The sequence below is a fragment of the Heptranchias perlo genome, unplaced genomic scaffold, assembly GCF_035084215.1.
Source record: "Heptranchias perlo isolate sHepPer1 unplaced genomic scaffold, sHepPer1.hap1 HAP1_SCAFFOLD_52, whole genome shotgun sequence".
Lineage (NCBI taxonomy): Eukaryota > Metazoa > Chordata > Chondrichthyes > Hexanchiformes > Hexanchidae > Heptranchias > Heptranchias perlo.
Window position 1 is genome coordinate 5,368,997 of NW_027139537.1, and position 20,485 is coordinate 5,389,481.

The following is a 20,485-nucleotide window of genomic DNA, read 5'->3' on the forward strand; positions in this document are numbered from 1 at the left end:
GTCCGGGCCGGGCCTCACTGTAACTGGGGATGTGTTCGGCTCCAGTCCCAGTTCATGGTCATAATCTTTTCACACATTCAGGGCGAGAGTCTCTGTGAGACGGTAACACTGGTGGAGAAACTCCGCGTCATAACTCAAACCCCAACACATGGGATTCTCCAAATAAACTGGAATAATGTGTTTGTAAAACGCTGAACCCGTCTGGGAGGGGATGTGTGGGGAGATAGAACAGGGAAACAGACTGAAATGGAGGAGCCGAGTTGACTTGTTATTGAATGGACTGTATTTAGGCAGGAATATTAACGATTTCTCATTGTAACGGGGCTTATTTGAAAGCTTCGGGTTTTGGGAATCCTTGAATATGAAGCCCGGGTCTGTCAGGGTTTGTGCGGAGCGCTGAGGTTCGGTTCTATTATCGATAAACGGTTTGAAACTGTCGGATGGAGAGAACTGGAGGTGGAGCTGGAAGATCAGAGGCCGATCTCCGCTCTGTCACTCTAACTGTCTCCTCCCCTCCCGATTTATCTGTTTAATCCCCCATATGGAACCAAAGCGGGTCGGTGGACTCGAAACACGGTTTACTCTTTAACAGGACGAAAGGCGAGTAATGTTCCTGATCTCCTGGGCACCAGGCAATTCACTGTTATTTGTTTCTGTACAGAGTTACATTTCAGTGATTCCCCAGTGAGTTTGATGCGTTATGTAAATAATCCAACAAAATAGAACAGAAACGGAGCGAAGTGCTGAATTCCACAGATGTAGAAAGGTTATTCGAGCAGTTCTGGTGATTTTTTATGAGCCCAGCATGGCAAGTAGTTTAAATAAATACAAGAAATCTGGTGATGTTTGGGCTGGGGTCTATAAGTCACCGTTTAAAGTACCAGACTGTGTTCACTGCCCCGACTCCAGTCCCATTAATACCTCATCTCGTCCACAACGAGACAAAAGCAGCTCAAAGCCACACTGGTATCATGATATCAGCGTCACCCTTCAGACAGTAACTAGCCCTTTCACAGATACAGAGGGTGGCTCTGAAAAGAGCCTTTTCATCGAGGTACATTGAATCTACGGCACAGAAACAGGCCATTCGGCCCAACTAGTCTATGCCGGCGTTTATGCTGCTCATGAGCCTCCTCCTTCCTTACTTCATCTAACCCTATCGGCATATCCTTCTATTCCTTTCTCCCTCATGTGCTGATCTATCTTCCCCTTAAATGCCCCGATGTTATTTGCCTCAGCTGCTCCACGTATTTGCAAGTTCCACATTCTAACCACTCTCTGGGTACAAGTTTAACATAACTTCTTTGCTTTTCAACTCTATCCCTCTAGAAATGAATCCTAGTGTTTGATTTGTCTTTTTATGATCTGATTAACCTGGGTCGCTACTTTTAGTATTTTGTGTATTTGTACCACTCGATCCCTTTGCTCCTCTATCCCGTTTAGACTCTTATTATCCAAGCAGTGTGTGACCTCCTGATTCTTCATTCTGCAAGTTTATTAATTCCCTCTTGCATTTTGATGCATTCTTCCTTTGTATTAACTAAATCCCCCAATTTGGTGTCGTCCACAAATTTTGGAATTGTACTTCCGATTCCCGAATCCAAATCGTTAATGTAAATTGTGAAGAACAGTGGTCCCAGCAACTGGAACTCCACTTCCCACCTTTTGCCAGTGTGAGTAGCGACCCTTAACCTCTATTCTAGGCTTTCAGTTTTGCAGCCAACTTATTATCCATTCTGCCACCTGACCCTGACTCCACGGGCTCTGAACTTAGCCATGAGTCTGCAATGTGGTACATTATAGAAGGCCTTCGGAAAATCCAAATATATCACATCTACTGCATTAAACTTGTCTACACTTTCTGTTCCTTCTTCAAAGATTTCAATAAGGTTGGTCCTGTCCTTTGGGTTATCAGATTAAGCCTTGGCCGGTTTACTTGCTCTTGGAGCTCACAATGCTGGTTTTCTTCGGCAGCAGCACGGCCTGGATATCAGACAACACCCGAATCGATGGTCACCCGTCCCAGCAGCTTGTTGAGCTCCTCGTCGTTGCGGATGGCCAGCTGCAGGTGTCTGGGGATGATGCGGGTCTTCTTATTTGTCCCGGGCCGCGTTGCCGGGCAGCTCGAGGATTTCAGCCGTCAGATACTCGATGCACAGCAGCCAGATAGACCGGGGCTCCGGCACCCACACGCTCAGCATAGTTCCCCTTTCGCAGGAGCCTGTGAACACGGCTAACAGGGAACTGCAGTCCGGCCCGGGATGAGCGAGACTTGGCCTTGGACAGAGCTTTACCGCCGGTTTTTCCTCTTCCAGACATTTCCACAATCTCACAAACACTTTCACAAAGAATGAAGAAATCCTCCCGCACTCGCCCTTCTTATACCTTCTGGAGGAGTACAGTGGGGGCACTTGTGATGGGTCTCTCTCAGAGTGTTTACACTGGCCGCTCACCCTCACTGATATTCTATCTTTGAACTGCTGTAATATTGTCCTTTAGTAATATTGCTGCTCCTCCTCCTTTCCCTATTTCCCTGTCCTTTCTAAAGATCTGATAGACTTGAATATTAAGCTGCCATTCCTGTCCAGTTGGTAGTCAGGTCTCTGTAATGATTTAATGGAATTATTTAACTTTACTCAATGGCTGATGTGAGCTGTGGTAAAATGTATTTCCAGCTGGTCAAGTATTGCAGGTATCGACTGTCTCTTCAGTCCGATATCAGGTGAAGAATTACTGGCTGGTGTGGAATTTCCATTGATTGGGGGTTGGTGAAATCTACTGGGCGGAAACAGGAACTGCAACAGAGCGAGAAAGGATCCGTCAGAAACCAGTGAAAATGAAGAACAAAATCCAACAGCCTGCAGTGTCTGTTCAGGATCTGATGTTTGGGAACTATTTTATTGTTGATTATTTTCAGCGATGGTGGTATAGTGGTGAGCATAGCTGCCTTCCAAGCAGTTGACCCGGGTTCGATTCCCGGCTATCGCAATTAAGTGTGCTTATTATTTTATTTCCATCAGAAACTCTTAAGTTGACATATCGAATCCCTTTATCATTTTAAATATCTGGATCAGATCATCCCTCAACCTTCTGAACTCAAGGGAATGCAAACCAAATTTATGCAACCGGTCCTCATAAATGAACCCTTCAAGCCCCAGTATCATTCTGGTGGATCTGCACTGTCCCCCCTCCAAGGCCAATATATCCTTGGTGAGGATCAGTACTCCAGATGGGCTCTGACCAAGGCTCTGTAGAACTGAAGCATCACTTCCTTCCCTTTGTATTCCAGCCCTGGAGATAAAGGTCATTAGTCTGTGATTGCTTTTTGTATCTGTGCACTAGCCTTTAGTGTTTTTTTGTACATGGACACCCAAATCACTTTGCTCCTCCAACATTCCCAGTCTCTCACTTTAAGAAAATACTCCAATGTTTCCTTTTTATATCCAAATTGAATTATCTCACACTTCCCCACATTGAACTCCACCTGCCACAGTTTGTCCATTCACTTAAACTGTCACTTTGGAACTTCCTGCTCCAATCTACACCACTGACTGTGCCTCATAACTTAGTGTCATCTAGAAACTTGGACCTATAACTCTCTATTACTTCATCCAAGTTATTGATAAACATGGTGAAAAGCTGAGGCACCATGCCTGATCCCTGGGGACACAACTTGTCATATCCCCCCAATCAAAGAACATTCCCTTTATCCCTACTCTTTTCTCCGGCCTACCAACCATTTCTAACCCGAATCACAAGGTCCCTTTCTTTTTATTTATTCTATTAATCTCTTGTGCTGAAACTTATCAAATGCCTTCTGTCAGTCCATATGGACAAAATCATAGACACTCCCCTGTCCACCTTGTTAGTGACCTCATAAAATTTAAATAGATTGGTCAGACATGACCTGCCCTTCACAAATCCAATTTGACTCTCTTTGACCAACTCATTTTTTCTCTCATGATAGATTTCAGTAAGTTCCCCACAATCGACGTTAAAATGACAGGTCTGTAATTTTCTGGTTTCTCCCTCCCTCCTTTCTGAAATAACGGAGTGACATTTTCAACATTCATATCCAAAGGCACAATTCCTGAGTCTAGAGAGCTTTGGGAAATTATGACTAATGCATCTGCAATTTCCCGAGCTGTTTCCTTAAATATTCTGGGTGGAAACCATCAGGTCATGGAGATTTCATTCTTTGTTTGCAGTTATTTATTTATCTGACTGTGTATAACAGGACTGAGTGTCCCAGCACTGACAGTGTGTATAACAGGACTGAGTGTCCCAGCATTGACTGTGTGTATAACAGGACTGAGTGTCGCAGCATTGACTGTGTGTAAAATAGGACTGAGTGTCCCAGCATTGACTGTGCATATAACAGGACTGAGTGTCCCAGCATTGACTGTGTGTATAACAGGACTGAGTGTCGCAGCATTGACAGTGTGTATAACAGGACTGAGTGTCCCAGCATTGACTGTGTGTATAACAGGACTGAGTGTCGCAGCATTGACTGTGTGTATAACAGGACTGAGTGTCCCAGCATTGACTGTGTGTAAAATAGGACTGAGTGTCCAAGCACTGACTGTGTGCATAACGGGACTGAATGTCCCAGCACTGACTGTGTGTATAACAGGACTGAGTGTCCCAGCACTGACTGTGTATGTAACGGGACTGAATATCCCAGCACTGACAGTGTGTATAACAGGACTGAGTGTCCCAGCATTGACTGTGTGTATAACAGGACTGAGTGTCGCAGCATTGACTGTGTGTATAACAGGACTGAGTGTCCCAGCACTGACTGTGTATGTAACGGGACTGAATATCCCAGCACTGACTGTGTGTATAACAGGACTGAGTATCCCAGCACTGACTGTGTATGTAACGGGACTGAATGTCCCAGCACTGACTCTGTATGTAACAGGACTGAGTGTCCCAGCACTGACTGTGTGTTTTACAGGACTGAGTGTTCGAGCACTGAGCGTCGAGTGTACATTGGCTGCGGGAGGAAATATATGGGTGCGGTCGAATCCATGATTGGGTGGAGTGACATGGGGTTGTCGGTTGAGATTAAATCGGTTGGAGGAGGGTAGAGAGGCAGGGGTTGAGGGCCTTGGAGGCTTTAGAACACGGAGATGAGAATTTTAAAATCGAGGCATTGCCATACCGGGAGCCAATGCAGTAACACACGAACAGAACAAGACACACACAGAGATCTCACAACAGAGCATGGACGGTCTCAAAGACCACCTCCCTCCGAGGGTTGCGGTCCACCGTCCCAGGGTCGCGGCTCCTCCCTCTCGGGGTTGCGGAACCTCCATCGCGGGGTCTCGGTCCCACTGTCCCTGGAGTCGCGGTGCTACCGTCCCGGGGTGGAGGCCCCTCGCTCCTGAGGTCGCTCTCCCGCCGTCTCGGGGATCAAGGTCCCTCCATCCAGGGGTCACGGTCCCTCCATCCTGGGGGTCACGGTCCCTCCATCCCGGGGTCTCCGTCCCTCCATCCCGGGGTCTCGGGCCCTCCGTCCTTGGGGTCACGGTACCTCCATTCTGGGGTCTCGGTCATTCCATCCCGGGGTCTCGGTCCCTCTGTCCTGGAGGTCTCGGTCCCTCCATCCCAGGGGTCACGGCCCCTCCATCCCGGGGTCTCCATCCCTCCGTCCCGGGGGTCACGGTCCCTCCATCCCGCGGTCGCGGTCCCTCCATCCCGGGGGGTCACTGTCCCTCCATCCCGGGGTCACGGTCCCACCGTCCCGGGGTCTCAGTCCCTCTATCCCGTGGGTCATGGACCTTCCATTCCGGGGTCTCAGTCCTTCCATCCCGGGGGTCTCAGTCCCTCCATCCGGGGGTCAAGGCCCCACCATCCCGGGGTGTCAGTCCCTCTGTCCCGGCAGTCACGGTCCCTCCGTCCCGGGGTCTCAGTCCCTCCGTCCCGGGGGTCTCAGTCCCTCCATCCCGGGGGGTCACGGTCCCTCCATTCCGGGGTCGTGGTCCCACTGTCCGGGGGTCTCAGTACCTCAGTCCCGGGGTTCTCAGTCCCTCCATCCGGGAGTACAAGTCCCACCGTCCCGGCGACTCAGTCCCTCCGCCTTGGGGGTCGCAGCCCCATTAACGCCGCTCAGCCTGGAGTCAGAGGAGCTGTAGCTCGGGCCGCCCTCACTGCGCCGTTCCCAGGCCCGGGGTCTAATCCACTCCAGGGTGCGGACCCTCCCTGTGTCGGCCTCGCCCCCGCCCACAGCAGCGGCCGCCCACCTGCCAACCCGAGCCCGCCATCATCATCCTCCCGGCGCCCGCCTGTTGCTGAGGGAATGTGGCACAGGGACCACGCGGCGCATGCGCGGCGTCCCTCGGGCCGGAGATGCACGGACGCGTCGCGATGTCAGCGCGCAAATGTGAGAGATGGTGCCGCGTGTCACGTGATGGGAGGAGTCAGCCCAGGACGAAGGCGGGCGGAGGTGAGAGCTGTCAATCAAAGGGCCCGGAGTCAGCACTCACTGCGCAAAGGGTTTGGAGAATTTGTTCAAAATATAAAAATAGAAATGTACAAAAAAATGAAAAAATTGCAAATACAATAATCTGAATTAAAACCAGAAATGTCCAAACTCACATGAGGCTGATGGTCTGGGTCCTCCCGCCACTATTAGTCTTCTCTACCTGGGGCATAGGATGAGCAGAATGCCTGAATGGAACTTTCTTAATGCAGAGGGTGCTGCTGGCTGTATGGAATGGACCAGCGAGGGAGGCAGTGGGGCCTGATTGTATCAGCAAATTCTAGAGAGTTGGCTGAGTACCTGATAGCGATACCTTGGGATATGACAGCCTCGAAATTGGGATCTTTCATTCATTTTTTATCCTTGTGCACTTATTTTTATTGATTGCTGTACCTGGACATCCAAACCCCTTTGCTCCTCTACAGTCCCTAGTTTCTCACCATTTAGAAAATACTCCATATTTCTCACCTGGTGCCTGCAATAGATGCTATTTGTATAACCTCCCACATCTTTACGATCCGGCTCTGTTTCCACTCTTTGGTGTCCAATAAGAACAGACATAGTGAGACTGGAACTTTCTTAAAATATTTCAAAATATACTTTATTTCGTAAGATTCATGGATACACACAGTTCAATGTAAACATTACGATTCAAAACAAATACATTACACATCATACGTTTCCATTATTACAATTCAAAACACAGTACATATCTTGTAATACATGCTGTATAATACAAGGTGGGATAGCCTTAAACAGTTGCCTTTCCCCATAAAGCCTTTGTGTAGGCCGCACCTCGCTTCAGTGTGCACCTCAGCATGTAATACTGGATCTTGGAATGTGCCAGTGGCCAACACTTAGCCACGGACCGTTCCCTCGGCTGGAAGACCAGCAGGTTTTGGGGGAACAAAGGGCCTCCTTGACCGAGTTGATGGTCTTCCAGCAGCAGTTAATATCTGTCTCGGTGTGCATCTTGGACAACTGCCCAGACAGCACAGCGTCCTGTGTTACCGAGCTGTTGGGGATGAACTCCTCTTCGACTCTACGGTATAGGGGATGAGTCTCCGTGGAGAGGGTTTATCACCTTTTACATGAATACAAGGATCCAATCTCCCACATTCATGTCAGTGTTTGGCAAACACTGTCTGAATGGCTTTCACACACCTGTCGAACCTTGGGGTCAGAGACGTGGGGGTAATTTCACCTTCACTGCTTGGACGGAGCAGAAATTAAAATCGGGCCGTTTCTATGAGAGGCGGGTGATCCGCTCTCCCAGATCAGCCCCAAGCAATGGTGAAAATTTCCGTCCACGTGTTGTGAACCGGTGGCGTTTGAGACAATGGACCAGCTTGTGGGCTTCGAAGATTGATACTAGAGCATAGGTCAGGAAAGGTGTGGCCGATTTTAAGTATCCCCGCCTGGCGGAAATGGGGTGGTAGAGGCTAGTAAATGGTGTCAGTTCACTAACAGTCCCTTTATTGGTGACGTTCCTGCCTCCACCATCGTGGGTAGGGTCCTGAGAGGAGCGGCCGGACCTACGCCCTAGTATCAATCTTCGAAGCCCACAAGCTGGTCCATTGATTCAAACTGCATCGGTTCAAAACATGTGGAGGGAAATATTCTGGTCAGGTCACGTGTAATATGTAAATCAGAGCATTATGACGTACGTGGGACACCATTTAATGTTGGGCACAAATGGGTGGAGGAGCCGCCCTTTCGATGGGCATTGAGCGTCCAGAACACGGAGAAGTTTCTTTTTAACTTATAATTTGTTGAGCCAGGAGAAGCAGGAGAGCTTTCCCTTGGCCTGCTGCGGCCGTGCGAAATCTCCCGGCTCCTGATCGTCTCGGAAATGTATGAGGAGGTTTCCTTTAAAATCTGTGTAACCAGGTCCAGCCTCATGTCCCATTAATCTCGCTTCAGTTATTAAATATTGCTGTACAACAGCTCAGAGAGGAAACAATCTCCGGAACTCCCCACTGGAGTTTGAAAATACATTAATATTTTACCGGTTAGTAACGGTCCGGGTGTTGGTCCATTATTATTCTGTTCTGGTCAAAACAAATGTCCCAATGAACAGGACGCTGTCTGACCCTCACAGCTCACCCTCAGTCCATCCCACCGGGCAGTGTGTGTGATGGGAAATAATCATCAACCGAAAAGGAGGATTTGATTTTATACACTTCAGGATTAAACATTTAATATTGAAATCATATTATTTCCAAACTAATAACAGCAAACCATTTCATGTTAGAATCACATCTTGTATCATTTCACAACACCGCATTTATCGGGTAAAATATAATTCCTGTCTGGTATTTCCAAATGTATTTCAAGTATTGGATTGATATCAGTTACTTTAGTGAACTCATTGATGTCAATGGATAGAAAATCAGGTGCGTTGAAAAATGGGCTCCTGATCCACTACCGCCTGACTTACGCCACCGACAAACATGAAAATCTACACTAATTGACTTTTTATTTAATTTCGGATGAAAGGTCTTCAGATGGTTCTATGATTTAACTAATGTAACAATTAGATTGAGTGGGTATTTCACCGCGTTCTTCAGCTCCTCTCTGAATTTAGTCTGGGTCACAGCATAAATACACGTGTTGGTGCAGGAACTGAGAAGTTGAAGCATGAATCCGGCTGACTCAATGTCACTCGCCGTATCGTACTGGGCGTTTGTTACACGCAGAGAAGTAAAATAAAAAACGAATGTGCTCCATAACAATATAAAACTGCCTGATATACTGAAGAGTAAAATAATGGATTTCCTTCGGTTCTCCATCTCTGAATCCTTGTGATTCTCTCCATTGCTGCGGCCCCGGAGTTCCCGGCGGACTCTATTGGCCGCTACAATGTGCCTGGCGGTGAGAACATTGAACAGCAAAATCAGAATGAATGGGAGACAAGGCATTAACACAAGACTAAACAAGTCAAACGCTGCCCATTCGGGTGAAGTGAAAAAGGTCAGTTTCAAGACACAACCCCGGGGTACATTGTCCATTATATATTCCGGGTCAAATACAAAGTACCAGGGAATGTTTAGTAAACAGCTCAGCGCACTCACCACCCCGATAACAGCAGCCGCCGTTTTCTCGGTGCAATATTTTGTTTTCAGCTTCTGACAACAAATGGCCACAAATCGATCAAAGGTGAAAACCACTGTGAACCAGACAGAGGCCGCTGTGGCTGCTAAGCTCAGGATGAGAATGAGACGGCACACGGGGGTAATGGAAACTGAAAAATAAGTATTAACAATGCGCATCATTATGACATCAGCGATAACGACCAGGAGATCGGCCACTGCCATTCCCACCAGGTAGCGAGTGATACATTTGGAGAGTCCGCACTTTCCACGGGCCAGGATCACAATCGACACCAAGTTAACTGTAAGAGAAAGAAACAGGTGCAGAGAAATTACTGATCAGACCTGGAGTCAAAGCAGCAGATTGACAAAATCTGGGGTGAAATTTCTATCTTTGTTGTAGCATCAAACGGTGGAAACTGATTCACTGACCTGGGCAGCGCGTTCGGGCAGAGAAATGTTTTTAAACACAAATATTATTAATGAATTGGGAAATTGATATAAAAGTGAATAAAGAGAGCACCAGATCCTCTGGAAGGGCTGAGTGAGGGGACAGTGCCGGTGGGGAAGGGAGAAGGGATTTTAAAGACAGGGAATCCAACAGGTTAAATCCGGATTTGGGCTCCAGATGGACGAGAAATTGAGCGAAGAGCCGGGAAGGTGAGAGGACAGGGGGAGGTGCTGCTGGTTTGTTGCTCTGGGTGAAGAGAGCCGACACGGACCGGCAAAAAACGGGAAAGACCAAGATCCGTGGCGGTGAGTTTGAGCTTCGGATTGGATTGTAAGAGGCAGCTGCAGGCCGAACGAGTGAGTGAGATTGGGAGGAAGACAAGGAAAAGGACATGTAGGAGCTGGAGGGGAGTCAGTAGCAGATGGTTTGGGAAAACGAATATACTGAGGCAACGGATGAGGAGCCAGAGGATTTAATGCAGTGGGAGGAGAGGCTGGGATTCACAGGGAGAGACTGGAGCGGAGTGTTAGAGGAAATCTAATCGATAGGTCTCAGTAACATAATCCATTCAATAAATTCAACCTTTAAATTATTTGGTTATCAGTTTCAATGAACTGCTCGTTGGTTACATAACGTGTTCAATAAATTTAATTTGCTTAATCAATTACAATTACATTAAAATACAATCATTGAATTAGCCTCGTCCTTTATTCAATGAAGCTGACACACAGCCTTTAGAATACAACATCCCAATAATTCAATGCGATAAAGAAATCACTGATTTTGTTCTTTAATTACATTTCAATTATGTTTATGTATTCAATCAGTAAACAAGTAAATGGAACATTCACATTAACAGACTGAGGACCTGATAAGAACACAAGAACATAAGAAGTAGGAGCAGGAGTAGGCCAATCGGCCCCTCGAGCCTGATCTGAATAGTGATAAATACACTTGGCGAGAGTACAATAAAACTCTCACAATCTGACAACATTCTAATGACATCTTCAAGTCACATTTCCTCTTCATAATTGTACTGGAAGTTTCACTAGTTCATTCCGATGAATTATTCACACCGCTGCTGCTCTCTCTCTCCCCCTCTCTCGGTCTCTGTGTGTGTTTCTTTCTCTCTGTCTCTCTCTTTCTCTCGTTTCTTCTCCCCCTCCCTCTCGTTTTCCTTCTCAGTTACTTTCTCTATCGCTCCTCTCTATGTCTCCGCACTGTCTCTACTCTCTTTCTCAATGCCCCTTTTCACATCCGAGTAAATCCTAACATCCTGGGCCTGCTTTCTCTTCACCAGCCCTGTGTTCCAACGATCCTATTCTTAATGTCAGTTTGTTAAATGGTGAAGCATCTGTGAACAGTTTAATATGTCCACATCCAAGTCTCCACCTGTTCATCTACACTGTTCACTTCATCTATAATGCATGGAATAAACAGAATTGAATCCCTCTTCCAGACACACCTCATAATAATTGAAATTCCTTCTCCTGTAATTAAAAAGTACAGCGTTAGATGGCGACATTGTTCAATTAACAAAACACCAACATCATCGCTGCTACTTGTAATCGACAGATAAAGAGAAGGGCTCGTGATTCCAACAGATAAAGTGCAAACTGATACAACATAACCTCAAAATATTGCATTTTACAGTGAATTCATCCACAGTTAATCAGAGAATGAGATTGAAAGAATCAGCATCAAACTCAGTTCAGTAACCAGACATCTGAAGCGGCGTCAGATACACACACAATGAAATAATCTTTCATAACAGTGACAACTAAAAAATACATTGAAATCCCTGTTAAACTGAACCATGTTATCTGGGAGAGAGGTCACTGCACTGCCTCCATGTAACACCCAGACCGTGAGCTGTCTCATGACCAATCACTGAAAACACATTTATGAAAAAAATATTCAAGGACAGGTTAGTTCCACAACATGAGACTGTTAACAGCTCCTGATGGTCTGATACCAACTATTAGCCCAGACACCTGATTCCAAAACATTCAGTACAGAGAATATTTCAGTAACAATGACAATGTTAGATATACAAGATCATAACGCATACAATGCAACAGCTGCAAGACAAAAAGACAAGAGACTTAGGACAGTCGATCAACTGATAGAACAGAACAGTCCACTGCGTAATACACGATGGGAGAAAAATAGTGCCAAGTACAGCAGCAGAGTTAATATCGACTTACACCATGAACAGCTGAGATAATGGCTTACCTGGAACCCCAACGGCTGCAAGAACTGGATAATAAATACATTCTATCTGATACATTAATGAATATCCCATTTCTGTGAGAAGCAATGTCTTCTGTTGGCCTGGAAACCGCAGCTCCGGCAGGCAGTCTGTGTGGATTCATTACAGCGATCCCTGATTTATACAGGGGGTAAATCTCCACGGACACGGTTATAACCCTGATCATTTGAACAAACACATTACATCAGCAGCTTTGCCTCCGATGTTAATGATGACGTGGATATATCACAAACATCTCAAAGTTCATAACCTTGTCTTAATGAGACCTCTCTCAGGAATAAAGTTTAAAGCTGTGCTCAGAAAGGACTGGTCCAGCAATGAGCGGCTTCATTTACAGTTTTCATCTAATTGTATTGACCATGTTCATTCCTGGAGATTCATTTATAAATTGTACAGATTTCTCCACATTGTGCATTGAATCCAGGGACACAAGCAAATCCGTTTCACTCTGTTTCTGCAGTTTCCCAGTTAAGATATGAATTTCGAGTCTCTGACACGAAGACAACCTTTTTAAGGGACCCCATCCTTTCAGGCAATGCTTAACAACCCTCTGTGTGAAAAATATTCTCCTAATTTCCCCTCCAGTTGTTTTGTCAATTATTTTAAACCTATGACCTCTGGTTACCAATCCAGTTGCCAGAGTAAACAGTTTCCCATATTTGCTCCATAAAAATCCCTCATTATTTTGAACACCTCTATTCGGTCTCCACTTCACCTTCTCTGATCGAAGGAGAACAATCCGTCCACATAACTGAAGTCCCTCATCCCTGGCATCACTCTGGTAAATCGCCTCTGTACCCTCTCCAAGGCCTTGACATCCTTCTTAAAGTGTGATGCCCAGTGTTGTACACAATAGTCCGGCTGAGGCCTAACCAGTCTTTTGTAAAGGTTTAACATCACTTCCCTATTTGTATATTCAATGCCCCTATTTACAAACACATATATCTCTTACACTTGCTTAACCGCCTTATCAACTTGCCCTGCTACCTTCAAAGAATTGTGAATATGCGCCACCAGGTCCCTCTGCTCTTCCACCACCCTCAAAATAGTACATTGACTTACATCGAAACTCCAGCACGGAAATAGGCCATTTGGCCCAACTGGTTTACGCCAGCTTTTTTTGCTCCACACGAGCCTCCTCCCTCCCACTTCATTTTACCCGATCAGGATACCCTATTCCTTCCTCCATCTTGTGCTTATCTGGCTTCCCCTTAAATGCATCAATGTTATTTGCCGCAATTAATCCCTGTGGTAACGCATTCCACATTCTTACCACTCTTTGGTAAAGAAGTTTCTCCTGAATTCACTATTGGATTTATTAGTGACTACCTTATATTTATGACCTCTAATTTTGGACTCCCTCACAAGTGGAAACATTTTATCTACGTCTACCCTACCAAACCCCATCATTGTCTTAAAGGCCTCTATCAGGTCACCCCTCAGCTTTGTCTTTTCGACAGAAAAGAGATCCAGCCTGTTCAGCCTTTCCTGATAAGGATATCCTCTCAGTTCTAGTATCATCCTTGTGAATCTTTTTTGCACTCTCTCCAATGCCTTTATTTCTTTCTATAATATGGAGACCAGAACTGTGCGCAATACTCCAAGTGTGGAAAACCTAGGCTCCACACAAGTTTAACATAACTGCTTTGCTTATCAATTCTATCCCTCTAGATTTGAACCCCAGTGCTTGATTTGCCTTTTTAACCTGTGTGGCTACTTTTAGTGATATGTGTATTTGTGCCCCAAGATTTCATTCTTCGAGTACATTCTGTGCAATACAAGCTGAAATGGCCTTACACGATGACCTTTCCCTATAGACCCTTTGCATAGGTCGCACCTCGCTTCATTGCGTCCCTCAGCACGTACTCCTGGACCTTGGAATGTGCCAGTCGGCAACACTCGGTTATGGACAGCTCCATCAGCTGGAAGACCAGCAGGTTTCGGGGGGACCAAAGGGCCTCCTTCACCGAGTTGATGGTCTTCCAGCAGCAGTTGATATCTGTCCCTGTGTGCGTCCTGGGGAACTGCCCGTAGTGCACAGCATCCTGTTTTACAGAGGTGTTGGGGATGAACCGGGACAGACAAAACGCATCTGTCTCCACAGTTTCTGCACCAAAGGTCAGCTCACCAATAGATGGACGACGGTCTTCTCCCAGCCGCAGCCTCGAGGGAAGCTCACGGTGGTGCTGAGGACAGTGAACCGACGGCTGATAAGAGCAAACGTCGGCGACGTCGTCCATGTGTTGGGAGGCCTGAACCTGAGAGCATCCGCTGCCTGCGATAGTCACCCACTGATATCTGCATCCTACCTGATCAACGCAACACACTGCTCAATGCCACATACGATCAAGGTCGCGGAGAGTGGACAGACCTGCCTGACTCCAGATCTGATTGGAGGGCTCTCCGACACCGACGCGTTGGTTAGGACTGTGCTACGGATGTCTGCGTAATGCAGCCAGATCCAATCGCGGATTCCATCCCCAAAACACATTTTGGAGAGCCCGTCCATCATATACGTGTGGGATTCTCTGTCAAAGGCCTGTTCCTGGTCCAGGCTGATACCTGAGCAGCACAAGGCTATCAGAGATCTTCCTGCCGGGTACAGTACAGGTCTGATCCGGGTGGATCACTCGCTCCAGAGCAGACTTGAGCCTATTGGCGATGACCTTAGACAGAATCTTGTAGTCGACATTTAGCAAGGAAATGGGTGGCCAATATTTGATTTCTTCCCCCTCCCCCTTCCCCTTGGAGATAACCGTGGTGATGCCTTTCCTCATGGACTCTGACATGCTGCCTGCCAGAAGCAACCCCCCGTACACTTTCAGCAGGTCTGGGCCAATCCTGTCCTTCAGAGCCGAGTGCAACTTATCCAGTAAGACATTACTCCCAGGACTTCTACCCTTCTCGAAGGATCAGACGGCCTTTGTCAGCTCGTCCAATGTCAGTGGCTGATCCATGCCCTGCTGCTCGCTGTCCTCTAAATCCTCCGTGATAGAGGACAGGAAAGATTGGGAGGCCGTGCTGTCTGTGGGCCTTGGGTCGGACAGCCCGGCATAAAAGGATTTGCTGATCCTCAGTATGTCGGTCTGTGAAGACGTCACTGAGCCGTCTTCCTCCTTCAGGCTGCTGATTTCAGAGGTCTCTCTGTGCAGTTTTTGGAAGAAGAAACGCGAGCACTTCTCGCCCTGCTCCACGGAGTGGAACCTGGACCGGAAGATGATCTTTGAGGCCTCGGAGGTGAAAAGCGAGACTTGCTGGTCCTTCACCTCTCTGAGATCTTCGCCGACATCGACCCGCATTAACTGCAGCTGGACCAGATCCTGCATGCTTTTCTGGAGTTGTGATACTTTCCTCTGTCACTCTCTCGAATCCTGAACACCGTTGAGGATGAAGAACTTCCTGATATGGGCCTTGATCGCTTCCTACCAGTGCACCGTGGTTTCGAAGAGGGGTTTCACGGTCCTCCACCCTGTGTAATCCCTCGTTAGTTCCTCGATGTTCTCCGGGGTCAACAGTATCACGTTCATCTTCAATATCCCCCTGCCCATCCTCTGGTCCGCCTGCGATTGGCAGTCAGCCAGTAGGAGGCAGTCGCCAGAGAGGAACACCGGCTGGACGTCGGTGGATCTGATCTTGAGCGTTGGGGACACAAACAGGAAGTCTATCCTGGAACGGATGGACCCGCCCAGCCTGGACCAGGTTTTTCTTGTGCAGCTCCATCTACAGGGTTGCTGAAGATGTCACAAAGCTTAGCATCTTTCACCGCTTTCATCAGGAGTTTGGACGTGGTGTCCAGTATTCCCCCGGTCCTGCTGGATCGTCCAGCCGCATCGATGATGCAATTGAAGTCTCCGGCGAGAACGACTGGACCGGAGATCGCCAGCGGCATCGGGAAATGCTGAAATACCTCCAGCCGCTCGCCCCTGAGCTTCAGGGCGTACACATTAGAATCATAGAATCGTAGAAAAGTAACAGAATGCAAGGAGGCCATTCGCCCCATCGAGTCCACGCCCGCTCTATGCAAGAACAATCCAGCTAGTCCCACTCCCCCGCCCTATCCCCGTGGACCTGCACATTTTTCCTTTCAAGTACTTATCCAGTTCCCTTTTGAAGGCCCATGATTTAATCTGCCTCCACCATCCCCTTGGGCAGTGCATGGCAGATCCTAACCACTCGCGGTGTAAAAAAGTTTTTCTTCATGTCACCTTTGGCTCTTTTGCCAATCACCTTAAATCTATGCCTTCTGGTCCTTGACAGTTCCGCCAATGGGAACAGTTTCTCTCTATCCACTCTGTCTAGACCCTTCCTGATTTTGAATACCTCTATCAAATCTCCTCGCAACCGTTTCTGTTCCAAGGAGAACAAACTCAGCTTCTCCAGTCTATCCACGTAACTAAAATCCATCATCCCTGGAATCATTCTAATAAACCTCTTCTACACCCTCTCTAAGGCCTTCACATCTTTCCTGAAGTGGGATGCCCAGAACTGGACACTATACTCCAGTTGTACATGAACCAGTGTTTTATAAAGGTTCATCATGACTTCCATACTTTTATACTCTATGCCTCTATTAATAAAACACATGATCTCGTATGTTTTTTAACTGCTTTCTCAACTTGCCCTGCCACCTTCAACGATTTGTGCACATATACCCCCAGATCTCTCTATTCCTGTGCCCCCTTTAGAATTGTGTCCTCTAGTTGAGATTGCCTCTCCTCGTTCTTCTGACCGAAATGTATAACTTTGCATCTTTCGGTGTTCTATTTCATCTGCCACGTCTCCTCCCAAGCCACCAGCCTGTCTATATCCTCTTAAAGTCTACCACTATCCTCCTCACTGTTCACTACATTTCCAAGTTACGTGTCATCTGCAAGTTTTGAGATTGTGCCCTGTGCACCCAAGCCCAATTCATTATTAAATATCAAGAAAAGCAGCGGTCCCAGCACCGACCCCTGGAGAACACCACTGCACACTTCCCTTCAGTCCGAAAACCAACCGTTCACCACTACTCTCTGTCACCTGTCACTTAGACAATTCTGTATTCATGTTGCTACTGCCGCCTTTATTCCATGGGCCGCAATCTTGATGACAAGCCGACCATGCGATACTTTATCAAACGCCTTTTGAAAGGCCATATACACGACCTCAAATGCATTGCCATCATCGACACTCTCTGTCACCTCATCAAAAAACTCCGTCAGATTAGTTAAACACGATTTGCCTTTAACAAATCCGTGCTGACTTTCCCCAATGAACCCACACTCGTTCAATTGACTGTTAATTCTGTCCCGGATAATCATTTCTAAAAGTTTCCCCACCACCGAGGTTAAACTGACTGGACGATAGTTGCTGGGTTTATCCTTACACCCTTTTTTGAACAAGGGTGTAATATGTCCAATTCTCCAGTCCTCTGGCCCCATTTCTACGGATGTTTGGAAGATTATGGCCAGTACCTCCACAATTTCCACCCTTACTTCCCTCAGCAACCTAGGATGCATCCCATCCGGACCGAGTGACTGATCTACTTTAAGTCACATCGTTCACCTGAGGAAGGGGGAAGCCTCCGAAAGCTTGTGAATTTAAAATAAAATTGCTGGACTATAACTTGGTGTTGTAAAATTGTTTACAATTGTCAACCCCAGTCCATCACCGGCATCTCCACATCATACTTTAAGTACAGCTAGCCTTTCTACTACCTCTTCTTTATCAATGTTTAGCCCATCCAGTATCTCAACTATATCTTCCTTTACTGAGACTCTGGCAGAACCTTCTTCCTTGGTAAAGTCACACGTAAAGCACTCATTTATTACCTCGGCCATCCCCTCTGCCTCAATTAGTAGATCTCTTTTATGGTCTGTAATCGGCCCACCCCTCCTCTTACGATCCGTTTACTTTTAACATGCTTGTATAAGATGTTTGGATTCCCTTTTATGTTGGCCGCAGTCGGAGCGGGGCGTTCTTTGACAGAACCTCTGCTACGAGCAGGCGGCCACCCACCATTTCTCTAACCTCGGTGATGGTGAATTGTTCTCCTCACAACATAATCCACAGCCCGAGGAATGACTATCGTTGACTCCCGAACAGTTCGATTGCTACTGTGTCCACATGCGTGACCACTGCCGATAGTTGCTGAGGTGCAGGATCCCGCATTCCTGCAGGAACAACAGATCCCTCTTGACCCTGGACAGGTAGTTCAGGATCACAGCACATCCCGTAGTCGCTTTAACACTACGCACGTTTATGGATGTAATTTTGAAAGCCTTTTTAAAATACAAAGGACAACCATTAACGTCTTCCAATTGCATCAGCCCAGGTTTTACGTTACCATCCATTTCCAATCCTCGGTCCAGATTCTGCATTGGTGTCGTTCCCTGGAACTTATCGACCGTTCTTGGGATGAGGAAAGAGGCCTGTCCTCCGTTGATGGAGGGTCAGCGTCTGTTCCTTCTCCAGTGGGAGTGTGAAGATCGGCTCCTCAGTGAGAAATGACAGTGGCCTTCCCTTCCGCTTCTCCTTGAAGGCCTGGGGCAACTTTTGCCATTTTGCGACATCCTTAAAGGACACTTCCACATATCTGCTCCTCGGGAAACCCTCATCCATGATTTTGTTACCTCCAGACTCGACAACTCCAATACTCGCCTGGCCGCCCTCCCATCATGCAGGAAGACGATGTCTGCAGTCTTGAAACCACAGGTTTCGAGAAGAACCTTCTTCAGGAAAATATTTCGTTGCCATGGCGAAGTTCCTTCACCCGCCCTCGCAGTCAGCCTGACGGTATTTCACACCCCGGGCCCAGGTGCTCGGGGAGCCCTTGTCACCACGTCCGCTGCAAATTAGTTTTCACTTTACTGGAGAAAGGTGTTAGACTTGTCTCCGGCCAGCATGAGGATCCACCTTTACATCAGAAAAGCTTAAACTGGTAATAGCTGATTCTACTTGATCTGGCGCCTTCCTCATAATGGGATCTCCCCTGTCAGGTAAGCAGTTGATATCGCACCTTTCACTACCTCAGGGCGTCCCAAAGCTCTTTACAGCCAAAGAAGTACTTTTTGAAGTCTAGTCCCCTCTCCTCTCCTCCATTGTCCAGCTGGATGGGACTGCCCTCACCTGGTTTATTTCGTATCTATCCATTCGTAGCCAGAGAATCACGTGCAATGGCTTCGCTTCTCACTCCCCCAAGGATCTATCCTTGCCGCCCTCCTATTTCTCATCTGCATGCTGCACCTTGGCTACATCATCCGAAAACTCGTCGGATTCCACATGTACACTGCCGACACTCAGCTCTACCTCACCACCACCTCTCTCCACCCCTCCATTGCCTCTGATTCGTCACACTGCTTATCTGATATCTAGCAGTGAATGAGCAGAAATTTCCTCCAATTAAATATTGGGAAGACCAAAGCCATTATTTTCGGTCCCTGCTATAAACTCCCTCCCCCTCCCTGACCAATGTCTCAGGCTGAACCAGACTGTTCGCAACTTCGGTGTCCTTTTTGACCTTGAACTGAGCTTCTGACCCCAGATTCTCTCCATCACCAAGACCGCCTACTTCCACCTCCGTAATATAGCCCGTCTCCGCCTCAGCCCATCTGCTACTGAAACCCTCATCCATGCTTTTGTTACCGCCAAACTCGACAATTCCAAGGCTCTCCTATCCCGCCCTCCCATCATGCACCCTCCATAATCTTCAGCATATCAAAACTCTGCTGCCCTTATCCTAACTCACACCAATTTCCATTTACCAATCCTCCTGCTACTAAAGAAAGAACTCGCATTTATATAGCGCCTTTCATGACCGCAGGATGTCCCAAAGTATTTTTGAAGTGTAGCCACTGTTGTAATGTAGGAACCGCCGCAGCCCATTCGCTCACAGCAAGGTCCCACAAACAGCAATGGTGTATTGGGCAGATAATCTGTATTAGTGATGTTGGTTGAAGGGTAAATACTGACCAGGACATCTGGGAGAACTCCCCTCATGTTATTCGAAATACTGTCTTGTGATCTTTTACATCCACCTGAGATGGCAGGCGGGGCATCGGCTTAATCAGTACTGCAAGTCCCTCAGTGCTGCAAGCCTAGATTTTGTGCTCCATTAACTACGCTATTTCAGCGACTGCACCGAATCAGTTCATCTTATTGATGAGTTACAAACCGACAAAAAGAGGGGAGAGCAACAGAGAGCAGCA

General features: G+C 47.2%; 1 protein-coding gene and 1 non-coding gene across 2 annotated transcripts in view; one reads left to right on the plus strand and one right to left on the minus strand.

Moving 5' to 3' along the window:
- Window positions 1-20,485, minus strand: part of LOC137314523 (NACHT, LRR and PYD domains-containing protein 3-like) — a 374,540-nt gene that overhangs the window by 128,137 nt on the left and 225,918 nt on the right. The window lies entirely within an intron of this gene.
- trnag-ucc (transfer RNA glycine (anticodon UCC)) lies at window positions 2,917-2,988 on the plus strand. Its single transcript has one exon. It is a non-coding gene; the product is annotated as a tRNA-Gly (tRNA).